Source organism: Equus caballus, chromosome 11, assembly GCF_041296265.1.
Source record: "Equus caballus isolate H_3958 breed thoroughbred chromosome 11, TB-T2T, whole genome shotgun sequence".
Taxonomy (NCBI): domain Eukaryota; kingdom Metazoa; phylum Chordata; class Mammalia; order Perissodactyla; family Equidae; genus Equus; species Equus caballus.
In genome coordinates, this window is record NC_091694.1 from 163,184 (window position 1) to 176,139 (window position 12,956).

Consider the following 12,956-nt stretch of genomic DNA (forward strand, 5'->3'; position numbering starts at 1 on the left):
AGTAAATGCTCCCAGGTGCTCCCAGCATGTGCTCCACATGCCCTCCCAGTAAATGCTCCCATGCCCTCCCAGCATGTGCTCCACATGGCCTGCTCCCACTCAACTGCTGGTTGTACTAGCCTCTGAGGGAAGGACGTAGATCCCAGCTGCTCCAGGAGGGAGTGTCTGACACAGCAATTACCATTTTATGTCCCACTTGCACATTTTGAAAAGTCCAAGGTTGCATGGATGCTCAGGTGCAGTGGTCCCAGCACAGAATACCGTTCCCTTCACCTACTGTCAGCCTTGCCACATCTTCATGTGTTTCCTGTGTACACATTCGTACATTTTCCATTGAACCATTTGAAACTTACCAAAAATGTGATTCTTTGCCCCTAAGTACTTGAGGGGGAGCCGCTTGCCACCAGGACAACGTACAACACCATCGTGGTACCATCGGCACACCACAGAGCCTCGCAGGGACACAAGATCCCTCAGGACAGTGAGGTCTGAATCACATGTTCTCAGTTTTCCCCAGAACATCTAGTATAAGGAACAGAGCCCCCCACTGGGGCTGGGCCATGTGGGAGCCCTTCTCTGCCCTTGGCCCAGCCCAGCCCTCTGGGGGGGTCACTGGTGGGTGCTGCAGCCCAGCGCTGGAGCCCATCATGCCTAGCTGGTGGCCTGGGGGTGCTGAGCTGACCACCCCATTTGCATCTGAATTCTCAGCCAGATCTGCTAACGGCTGGGTGTGGGGGTAAGGGGGACCCTGTCCAGCCTGCTGTGCTCCTGCACCCCGACATGGTGGCCTGTCAACATCTGTTAGCCCAGGAATCTGGGAGTCTGGAGCGGAAACACTGACACGGGGCGCTCTGGGCCTTCAAGGAATCAAGGTGTGAAATCCCCTTCCCTCTCTTGCCAAAGGGAGAAGGCAAGTCCTGCCGAGGCTGGAGGGCTGCGTGGCCATGCTGGACGAGCCCAGGCCCGCCGAGCTTTCCCCTCCCAGGCCCCAGGAGTGTTGGGCACACCTCAGCCCTGGGGGAAGCTGCAGGAGCCAGGGACAGGGGTGAGGGACAGAGTGGACGGTGTGGTCACTGCCAAGGAGCTGCCCAGCTGGACCGGTTTCTGCCCTCCGTGGTCCTGGCTGGGAGCCCCAAGGGCAGGCCCTCCCTGGGTCAGTTCTGGGCCACACTTAGGAGACAGCCCAGGTGGGCAGCCGGAGCGGCTGTGACACGCCGTCACCCGGAGTCTGTCAGGTGGGCCTCATCACCATGGGTGCAGTAAGCCTCCTCCCTCCCTCGCAGCCCTGGAGCGAGGCCCCCGCGGGCGGACAGCTCAGGGCTGCCCCCTGCTGGAGGGGCTGAGAGCAGGCGCAGGAACGGAGCCGGCCTTGGAGGACGCTGGGGGTCACCCAGCCAGGCCAGTGGTGCTTCCCCACGTGGTGGTGGGACACTCACGAGCCGATGAGCCTCACCTTCCCCGGGCCCAGGAGAGGGTGGCCCACAGGCCGGAGGAGGGAGGCCGGACCCTGCTGGGATGGGGGCTCCTGGGGAGTGGGGGCCATCACGTGGGCTTGGCAGACGCTGCAGTCAGAGGTCAGGGGACACAGGCAGGGGTCGGGGGAGGGACAGGTGCTGGGACCTCATGCAGGGTGATGTGGGGGCGGGGCAGACGGCGAGAGGAGGGGAGGGGTGGGGACGGTTCTGGGGGTGGCCTCCCGACATTATGCCTGAGGCTCCCAGGCTGGGCTCGGGCGAGACCAGCCAGGCAGGGACTTGAAGTCACCGCAAACTCGTTCTTCAGCCGGCGAAGCCGCAGTGCGACAGGCTACTCCTTCAGGGTTAGGGGACTCGGGGCTTTAGGGAGGCCCAGGGGGTGCCAGGGGCAGGGCCAGGGGGAGGGTCAGAGCCAAGGAAGCGAGAAGCTGGGGGGAAGCCCCCCAACCCGAGCGCTCACCCCGCAGCCCCTACCGTGCCCCCCGCGGCAGGGCCCCCACGCGCCCCTCTCCCCACCGCCCCCCACGCGCCCCTCTCCGCACGCCCCTCCCCCTGCCGTCTGAGGGGATTAATCCCGCGCTGACAGGAAAAGGTACAGGCCCCTCGGAGGCAGCTGCCACGTCAGACATGCTGGTTTGCCTCAGGGCCCACCAGGGAAGCCCCTCTTTACTTCCAGACTTTGTCAACTTCAAAAGTAAATTCACCTGTTATCTATCTCAAAATGAGTTTATTCAGGAATAGTCAAAAGAATCGCAATTTGGGATGTGCGTGCCATGGGGAACCACAGGCAGATCAAGAGAACAAAGGAGGAGGTGCTTTTACAGAGGAAACAGAGGAGGGGAGGGGCTGCTCTGGAGGAAGTCCACTGGGGGAGAGTGACAGTTCAGGGCAGCAATGCTTCTCATTGGCTGAGCTTCGGCATTTGTCGTTGGCTGGGCTGCGGTGTTTCTCATTGGCTGGGCTGTGGCGTTTCTCATTGGCTGAGCTGCAGCATTTCTCATTGGCTGGGCTGTGGCATTTCTCATTGGCTGAGCTGCAGCATTTCTTATTGGCTGGGCTGTGGCATTTCTCATTGGCTGGGCTGTGGCGTTTCTCATTGGCTGAGGCGCAACGCTTCTCATTGGCTGAGCTGCAGCATTTCTCATTGGCTGGGCTGTGGCGTTTCTCATTGGCTGAGCTGCAGCATTTCTCATTGGCTGGGCTGTGGCGTTTCTCATTGGCTGGGCTGTGGCGTTTCTCATTGGCTGAGGTGCAATGCTTCTCATTGGCTGAGCTGCAGCATTTCTCATTGGCTGGGCTGTGGCGTTTCTCATTGGCTGAGCTGCAGCATTTCTCATTGGCTGGGCTGTGGCGTTTCTCATTGGCTGGGCTGTGGCATTTCTCATTGGCTGGGCTGTGGCATTTCTCATTGGCTGGGCTGTGGCATTTCTCATTGGCTGAGCTGCAGCATTTCTCATTGGCTGGGCTGTAGCATTTCTCATTGGCTGGGCTGTGGCGTTTCTCATTGGCTGGGCTGTGGTGTTTCTCATTGGCTGGGCTGTAGCATTTCTCATTAGCTGGGCTGTGGCGTTTCTCATTGGCTGGGCTGTTGCCGGGTAGGGAGAGAAATCTTCCTTCAGTCCTAAAGTAGTTGTACTTCCTGAGAAAGATGCCACTGTCCTCTCTTCCTGTTTGGCGTCCTTGACCATGTGTGACTGGGGTGGGAGCTCCCGCTGCAGCCCTTCCCCACTCCAGTTTAGTGAAGGTTCTTTATTAATTTCCACAGACTATAACTAGATTCAAGTCCCAGCTGACCCTGGAAGGTGACCCATGAGGAGATGTGCTACATCCCAAAAGAACTACTTGAGTTTTGTAATTTGTGCCCTAATTTGGACAGAAGTCCAGGAATGTGTGTGGGAACGGATACTAGGGGTGTGGGGTAATGGTGGAAGGAAGATAAAGTTGGATCAGACCCAATCCAAAGAAGTTGATATGGTTGACTACACAGGGATTCTGTGTCAATGCGGCAGCTTAGGAAGGGCTCTGAACGTGTGGTGGCTCGGTTGAAACATAGACCAACAGGTGGCCTCCACTGAGCGGGTTAGAAATGCCAGAACTGCCTTGGTTTAATGTAGAGAAAGGGATGCAAAAGCTTAGGCATATTAGAATATTACAGGGGATTTGTCGCTTGAGACCTACTCATCCACGCTGAGAGGGTCCAGAAGACAGACCTTTCACCAGTACTTTCAGAAATAAATTTGTGAGGGAGCCCCGGCATCTTTGAGAAGTCTGTGATGGCTCTTCTCTGCAGGCCAGACCTTACAGAGGGAAACACTGCCAATCAACTGGGAAACATAAACCCACCACGGGTAACTGAACCCTGGGGTGCCAGGGGCCAAATAGTGGCACTCAACTGCCAAAGGCAAGGTGGGCACAGTGACTGCGATGGACAGAAGAGTCCAAGCAGCAATCAGAACAGTCTGATTTGACAGGCATGTGGCCTTGGCTAGTTCGTCACGGCGTTCCTAGAAGTGAAACGGATAGGAAGCCTACTGATTCTTACTCGATCCATATAAGCAGAGAAGTTCTAGGTAAGTCAACAAAAGTCTAACTTGAATCATAAAAACAGAGAGTCAGCCCCTCACTCAATCCCCAGACTAGAGACGGTTTACAGACCCAGAATCCCTTGAATAAAGGGGAGGCCAGGTCCTCCTAAGGAAGGACCCTGGTACACTACTGAAAATTTATCCCATTAATCTTTCTCCTAGCCTTCCCCAAAGGAAACTATAGCTTTTTACCAGGGTAACGTGCATTGGGGAAAGGGAAATAATCAGACCTTTTGGGGACTACTGGACGCTGACTCTGAACTGATGTTGATTCCAAGAGACCCAAAACATCACTGGTGGTCCAGTCAGAGCAGAAGCTCATGGTGATCAGGTGATCAGTGGAGTTTTAGCTCAGGTCCATCCCACAGTGGGTCCAGTGGGTCCCCAAACCCATCCTGAGTTTATTTCCCCAGTTCCAGAATGCTTAATTGGAATAGGCACACTCAGAGCTGGCGGATCCCACATTGGTTCCCTGGCCTGTGGAGTGAGGGCCATAGTGGGAAAGGTGAACTGGAAGCCACTAAAACTGTGTCTGTCTAGGACAATAGTAAACCAAAAGCCACAACACATTTCTGGAGGGACTGCAGAGATTAGTGCCCCCATGAGGGACTTGAAAGGTGTGGGCTGGTGATTCCAATCACATCCCATGCAACTCGCCTATGTGGCCCGTGCTGAAGACAGGCAGATCTTGGAGAATGACATGGACTATCGTGAACTGAACCAGGTGGTGACTCCATTGCAGCTGCTGTACTAGATGCGGTTTCATTGCTTGAGCAAATTAGCACATCCCCTGGTATGTACCAGGCATGCAGCTACTGATTCGGAAAGTGCCTTTTTATCCACCCCTGTCCACGAGGCCACTCGAAGCTGTTTGGTTTCAGCCTCAAGCCCAGAGAGACACCTTCACTGTTCTCTCTCAGGGGTGTATGGACTCTCCAGCCCTGGGACTCAATTTAGTCCGCAGGGACCTTGCTCACCTTTCCCCTCTACAGGGTTTCACACTGGTCCACTACACTGATGACACTTTGCTGATGGGACTAGTGAGCAGCAGGCGGCAACTACCCTAGACTTCCTGGTACGACGTATGCGTGTTGGAGGGTGGGAGATAAATTGACTAAAACCCCTGTGATATTTCTGGGGGTCCAGTGTGTGGGGCACGAGGAGATACACCCTCTAAGGTAAAGGATGAGCTGTCGCATCTGGCCCCTCCTACAACCAAAAAGGAGGCACAATGCCCAGGGGTCCCACGGCTTTTGAAGGCAACACGTCCTCATTTGGGGGTGCTTCTCCGACCTATTACTGAGTGACCTGAAGAGCTGCTGCTTCTGAGTGGGGCCCAGAACAAGAGCAGGCCCTGCAGCAGATCAGGCGAGCTGCTTTGCCACTTGCACCACGTGATCCTGCTCATCCAATGGTGCCTGAAGGGTCTGTGACAAGTAGGGGTGTGGCGTCCACCATGACCTCTGGCACATTCTGTGTGTGTTATTTGGGGAAGACCGTCTTTGCTCTGATCCACCCATTCCCCATCTGTAAATGGACCTGATGAAATCACGGTGTGGAGCCTGCAGGGACTGTGGGGTGGCCCATGTGGTGCACACAGAGGCTCAGGGGTGGGTGGAAGCCCCGTTTTCCTTTGTGAGTCGGGAGTACAGACCCTCCCCTTCCCCTGTGCTCTCTACTGTCCAGGCCTGGCCCTGTCACCCCAGGGCAGCAGCAGCAGCCAATGGAAACTGCTGGTGTCTGTTTTACCCTTGAGCAAGGAGGGGCCATGGGACGCTGGGTGCCTAGTCCCATCCTCACACTTATGGAGTATGGCACTTTCTCATCGCCCCCCCCACTCTGAGCAGCCATCTGCCTGCCAGCTTGTGCGTGTCGTAGAGACAACGAGTGGAGAAGACTGTGATTGAGCCTAGAGAGCTAATTGGAAAGTTTTATTTATTTATTTTTTTTATTTTTTTTTTTTATTAATGTTATGATAGATTACAACCTTGTGAGATTTCAGTTGTACATTTTTGTTAGTCATGTTGTGGGTACACCACTTCCCCCTCCGTACCCTCCCCCCACCCCCCCTTTTCCCTGGTAACCACCAATCTAATTGGAAAGTTTTAAATCACACTTCTTAATTAAAAAGTGAACATGCTTATTGAAAAACAGAATTGTTCCGGAGGTATCAAGAGAAACAAGAGGGATTCCCCCTTCATCCTCCTGGCCCTGCCCCACAGCTGGTGTGTATCCCGTGTTCCCTTGGTGTTGCAGGTATGTGTGTGTGTGTGTATGTGAGCATGTGTGTGTATGCACGCATGTATGTGCGTGTGTTTGCACGCATGTGTGTGTGAAGAGTTATGCATGGGATTTAGTAAGCTGCGTAAGGAGCATCCACAGTGGCTCCATTTCACTTTAATCCCAGTGAAAACCCATAGGGCTTGTAGGGGCCATGAGGCTGGCGCTGGTGCCTGTGAGGCGGGATCTGGATTGCAAACTCAATTTTTAAAAAACAAATCACAGAGTTGGGGGCTGGTGGCATGTTTTGCTTTGTTGTGGTGGGGTTGTCGCCCTGGGGGACACAGTGCCCGGCCAAGGTGCCAGCATTGGGGTACAGAGGAAAAAGGAGTCAAAGTCTGTTGTGTCAACAGGAAGCCCCTTTGTTGACGTCTTTGAGTTCTGTCTGTTCCCCCTCTTTCAAGTCCAGTGGAGGGCAGGCAAAGCGGCTGCCGTCTCCCTGGCGACCCGCCTCTGAATGTCCACAGTCTCCCTCCCAGGCGGCCGCCCCGCCTGCCTAACCCACGGTCCCTCCCAACTCTTTCTAGGGCCTTAGGGCCCCCGGAGCCCCGCAGCCACAGCAGGGCGCAGGCAGGGACCAGGGCAGGGATGAGAGGCAGCCCTTATGGTGCAGGATCTAGTGGGCCTGGGCCAGTCCCTTCTGCACCTCCTGGCCCCCACCACCTCCACTTCACAAAGGTCTCCTATTGGTCTCACCCCTCCTATCCTCAGGGCAGTTGCCAGAGTGGTGCTGCCCACTGGGCTGGGTGCGAGCGGGCAGGACCTGCCCTGGCCCAGGATGAGCTCCTGGAGGCAGGTGAGTCTGGCTCATCTTCAGGCCCACAAACCCTGCACATGGTGGGTGCTCAACAGGACTTTGAAGCAAAGAGTGGTTTTAACTCCAGCAGAAGTTTACTCAAAAGGCCCCGAGGAGATCAGAGTTCTGAGAGGCCCTCGGGGCGGGGGGAGCCCTGAGAAGTGCCCCTTGGCTGTTGAGGCCCTGCTCCTCATGACCCACGGCTTGGGTCACATGGGCCACGTTCTGTCTCCCTTATTCTATGCACTGTCTCCCTAAGAGCATGCACCCGGCGAGACCCCTTGTGGAGCCCGATTCAGGAGGCCGACTCCAGCCCTGACACCTGTGTCCCCGACTTGCAACAGATTCGAGAAGCCGCAGGACCAAGTGGCGTGCACAGGTGAGCAAGGGTCTGGAGGTGGCAGGAAGGATGGACCCTCGTCCGGCCCCAGCTCGTGGTCGGTGTCCTGGGGCGGGGCCAGTGTGTGGGGCTGCCACACACTGTTTCTAGCACCTTCTGAGGAAGGGTCTTCTCCGGCTCTCACAGGGGCCTGGGCGAGACCCCGTCATTACCACACACACAGTGGGTGCGGTGGGCAGGGCCACTCGTGGCCTGGTTCCCAGCCCTGTGTGGGCGCCGTGACCCTGTGCCCTGGGCGACGTTGTGGGGCTGACGGTGCAGTGGGGCCTGGCAGCTGTGGGGGGCTGCGCTTGCGAACACACTCTCATCCGCTCTCGTCTTCCCTTGTTTTTTCCATTCTCCTGCTTGCACGTGTGATTTCCGTGGATCGTAAGCAGCTTCGACCATTTCCTGAGAAATTGCCATTTTAGGTGAACCGTGAGGATCTTTTCCTTCTGATGGAGGTGAAGTTAGGGAGGATGGCTGAGCTTCCAGCAAAGTCACAATGCCCTTCCCAAGTCTGGAGAGCCACCTGGAAACTGCCTCATCCCCGCCGGGCACCCCGCCCGTGGAAGGGAAGGTTTCCCTCAGTTAAACCCCATGTGTCTCCTGAACTTCCAAAAATGTCCAAGCAGGAAGTACTAAACCTCAGAAAGCAAAAACAGCTGTCTCTCCTGAGACAGCCCACGCTCCTGGGGCCTCAGTTACACTTCTTGGCATTTCAGACCTGAGCCGCGCCCACCCAGCCCAGCCCCACACCGTCCCCAAAAGGACTAAAGGGACGCTGTTCTTAGCTGGTGAGAGGCCTCTGTGTGTGGCTCATCTCCCTGAGAAGCGGTTTGAGGGGCCGACACGAATGACCTAACACAACCCAAAACAAGCAGAGCGCAGGGGCCAGTGGGCTGGGCAGACCTGGTCAGTGAGTGGGGAGGTGGGGCCTTGGAGCCAGCTCCGCATCCCCTCGCACATCTGGGACCAGGCAGGGCCAGTGAGACAATGCCCGGGGCTCACAGTGTCCACAGGGTGAAAACAGCCATCCCCAGGGAGGAGGGCCCTGAGAGCCGGACGGGGTCCTCACAAGGGGGCCCTTATGTCAGAAGGAAGGGATGCCGGCGACCCCACCGTGCTGGCATTCTGCCACTTTTTGCAACGTTTGTCCATTTTAGCGGCTGACAAGAAGCTGATGCATAATCCAGTGACCTCACCGTTACCCCCCTTCACAGTCAGGGAGCAGGCCCTGAGAGTGCCAGTCACTCTCAGGCCCCATGCCGGGACGCGGGGCAGCCAGGTGCCAGCCCGCAGCTCCGCGGGGTCCTCCTGACCTGAGCATGTGAAGTGTGTCTGTCTCTCCACTGGCCCTCTCTGGGCGGCCGCGCCTGGCCCAGACCCTGAGGACAGAGCCTGGGGAGGTCACGTGTACTCCTTCATGGGGCCAGGGCCAGGACCAGCAGTGACAGGGCAGAGAGAAGGTCAGCAGAGTGAAAGGCCAGAGCTGAGGCTGAGAAACCACTGCCTCTATTGCCAACATTCTTGCTAGGAAGGAATGCGCTCCTCATGGAAATGGAGACAGCGCAGAGGAGGGAATCCCACGGGAAATGGCAGTTGGTGACATTTCAGGGTGTCCTCACCAGGGTGAGGGTGGTGGGACCCAGCAGGAATCGCTGGGTCTGGACTCTGGGGCTCCTCATCCTGGACACAGCCTCAGAAGCCCAGACTGTGGTCCTTGCATCTATGCCCCATGGTGTGGCTGATAAAGGAGGTGTCTATAATTTGGGGCACATCCAGGCAGGGCTGGCCCTGCAGAGGTGATGATGGCCACAAACATTACCACCCAGAGTCACCATGAGACATTCTGGGCCAGGAAACTCTCCCAGGGTGGGCCAACCAGAAACAGGCCAGAGCCTCCAGTCACCGAGGAGAATGATGGGACCTCCACACCCTGGGGTGTTAGAGCGCCCTCGTCGCCACCTGCTGGGGGGCTATGCAGGCTTAGTCCTGTCTGTCCAGCCCCCTCCCTCTCCATAGGGTGCCTTCCCTCTCCCTGGGGGTCCCCTCCCTCTCCATAGCGTCCCCTCCCTCTCCATGGGGCCCCCTCCATCTCCATGAGGTCCCCTCCCCCTCTGTGGGGCCCCCTCCCTTTCCGTCGGGTCCCATCCCTATCTGTCGGGTCCCTCCATCTCTGGGGGGCCCCTCCCTCTCCATCGGGTCCCATCCCTCTCCGTGGGGTCCCTCCATCTCTGTGAGGTCCCATCCTTCTCCATGGGGTCCCATCCCTCTCCATGGGGTTCTATTCCTCTTCACGGGTTCCCCTCCCTTTCCATGGGGTCCCTTCCCTCTCCATGGGGCCATCAAACAGCCCCATGTCTCCCCAAGCACTGGCCATGCCCAGGCCCCATCAGTCAGCCACTGGTTCTTGCTGGGACTCAGTGACCAACGATGCCGGTTTTCTGAGGCTGAGGGGTTTTCAGGACCTGGGACTTTCAGTGCCAAACCCAGGATGAGTTGGCAAAGTAGGTCTGCCAAAGCTGGGGGGAAAAGGCCTCTGACTTGGGGCGCCATGCTGGGAAGAACTTCTGCTGCTCCCAGCCCCCATCAGGCCTCCAGGGGAGAGTGGACTCCTGCCCACCCAGAGAGGCTGGCACGAACAGAGACAGGCTCCAGCCCTGACGATGGTGGTGGGGCCAGGGACCCAGCTGCACCTGAAGTCGGTCTTCCCACAACAACCAAGCCAGTTGGAACCAGTCCAGCCAGGATTCCTGACTCACACACCCTCCAAGTTGACACGTTGGGTGTTGTGCAGAGTGATGTCAGCCCCACATCTGACCGCCAGATTCGGCCCTCCACAAGAATGTCCCCCGAGGCTCCGTTGACCAGATCCTACCCAGACGCTTCCATTTGTCACCTTGCGTGTCCCGTTCACAGAACCCACTCCATCCAGCTGACCTTTCTCTGAGAGGCGATCATGAGGGCCTCTTGCGGAGTCCAGCGGAGTCGATCTACATGCCGGTTTTTCTCCCTGGCTGCCTCTTCAGCTCCCCCAGGATCTCCCAGCCCCAACCGCCCCCTGGGGCCTTTGCGCCCCTCAGGGATGCACTTTGTTAGTTCTATTTTGAAGGTGGACGTGAAAGCGAAGGGAGATTGTGACGAGCAGACTGGGATCGCCCCTCAAGCCCCTCACCTGCAGTGTACGTTGCTGTCCGGGCTCTCCACGTGGGCCTGGACCTGGCTGTAAATGCAGCTGCCCTGGGACGAGATGATTCGGGGCCTCCTGGGTGCCCAGTGGTCAAGGGACGTCTCTCCACAGCCAGGCCACTCCAGGCCACCCAGGGTGGCAGGTTGGGGCAGGACCTGGAAGGGCATGCAGGGGCTGAGTAGCTTCCAGCTCACCTGGGAGCAGCCAGGGGCAACTCAGAGGCACCAGCAGCGGCCTCCAGAACCTCCCTCAGCTGCAAGGGGAGCGAGGGGCCCACCACGGAGAGGCTAGGCCACATATGCAAGCTCTTCACCTGTTCGTGGCTCCGAGGTTGGGGCCTGCACAGCTCCACAGAGATCTTGTGCTGCTGCTCCCACTCAGCCTGCTGCAAGTCCCTGGCTCACCAACCCAGCCAAGACCCAGGTCCCAGTGCCAGGAAACCTGAAGCTCTCGGAGCGCCAGCGTGGGGCCCCTCATCAATGCCTCTAACTTCTTTTAATGGATCCGCCATTCACAGATCTTTGCAGATCGGTAAATCTTCTCAGGAGAAAACACTAACTTGTTTTCCAGCCTGTGTGCCGTGGGCAGGCGCAGAACAACCCAAAATCTCTAGGTGGGCTGGTTGCAAACTGGTGATTTGTTGCCTCACTGGTGGAGCACAAAGCTTCAGGCTGCGACGCACTGGCAGGAGACAGTGTTTAGGAGCCTATGCCTTTCTTCCAAAGTCTGGCCATACCCTGGGTTGTATCATCATTTCTTGTTCTTCTGTATCATTAGTTCATGAAGCAAACAGTGACGCTGACAGGCCGGTGGAGAACGCGAGGCTTGTCCTCAGAAGACGTGTTCTAAAGTACTCCTGCATTTGAGTGTTTGTTTTTAAAAAATTAAACTTGTTCCTGTTTGCTTAGGGTTCTGTCCATTTGGATAGAATACTAAAGCTTTGAAATATGTACAGAACTGATGCCAACTGCCCTCACCGATCAACAGCTGAAGAGCTCCCCACTCAGGAGACCCTCCATGCGAGCACAGGTGCAGACAATGGTGGTCGGCTCCCAGGGCCCTCTGAGGGGCAAAAGGCAGCCTCGATACTGTTCCATTCACTTGTCCAGGGAACAGTAGGGCCTGTGCAGGGAATGTGAGAGAACAGCCCCCATCAGCTCCCGTGGAGAGTCCCCAGGAGGGGACAGCGTGAGCCCAGGGCTGCCGTGTGGTCCAGGTCTAGGAGAAGTGCAGAAAACGCTCTGCAGCCCCGACACACAGGAGAGGGGCTGCGGGGGCGGGCACAGACCTGGGCAACATAAATTCTGAATTATCACCTGACTTTACTGTCCATGCTGATCAAAACAACCAGATAATCCGAACCAGCAGTTTACTTCAGCCAGCACACACCTAGTGTTTGTTGGCAATTTCTGTCCCTATCATGTGAAATTGAGTTAAAAGGCATTTTGAAGATTTTGAGTTATTTTGCTACTATTATTAGGTCTCCAACTCCATCTGTGTGTAGACACCATCTCATTCTCTGGATTTGGCTCCAGGGCGCATTATCCCAGCACTCATTCATTCATTCGCTTTCTTTCTTTCACTCATTCCTGAGCACCCATGCAGTGAGGCCACCTTTCCAGGCAGGAGGCTTCAGCTGGCAGAGCCCCATGGAGCTCCCTCCCCAGAGGCGAGGCAGAAGCCCTGCGGGGCATCAGGCACCATGGTGAGCTGGCAAGAAAGGAGCGGGACCTGTGAGTTCAGGAGCCCTGCTACCTGACCGTGGGTCCAGGATGTGGCGCCTGCCCTGGAGGCAGCATCTGTGTCCACCTCGAGGGTGTGGAGAGCAGCTGGGACCTCCCACAGCACCCTGAGGCCCGTCCTGGGAACCATCTTGCTCATTTCCTGGCCTCCCCTCCTGGCCCTGCATCAGCAGCCGGCTCACACCGTTGTTGGACTCTGCTGGCCCTGGGAAGCTGGCAGTGGCAAGAAGCCCATCCCTGCCCCCACGGAGGTGGCAGCTTAGGGGAGAGACGGTGCTGGGAGCACCTGATGGGAGGACCTGGTGCACTGGGGCGAGGGTGGTGGGGTCTCTGAGGAAGCGAGCTGTGGGGGAGGCCCTAAAAGATGAAGGCGGAAGTGAGCCAGTGTTTGGACAAGGCCCTTCACAGGCTGGGCTTCTATACACTGATTTCCCTGGCTGCTTCTCGCAGCTTAGTGCCCCTCATACTAGATGGGCCCAAGAGCCAGTCCCCGCAGAGAGGTGCTG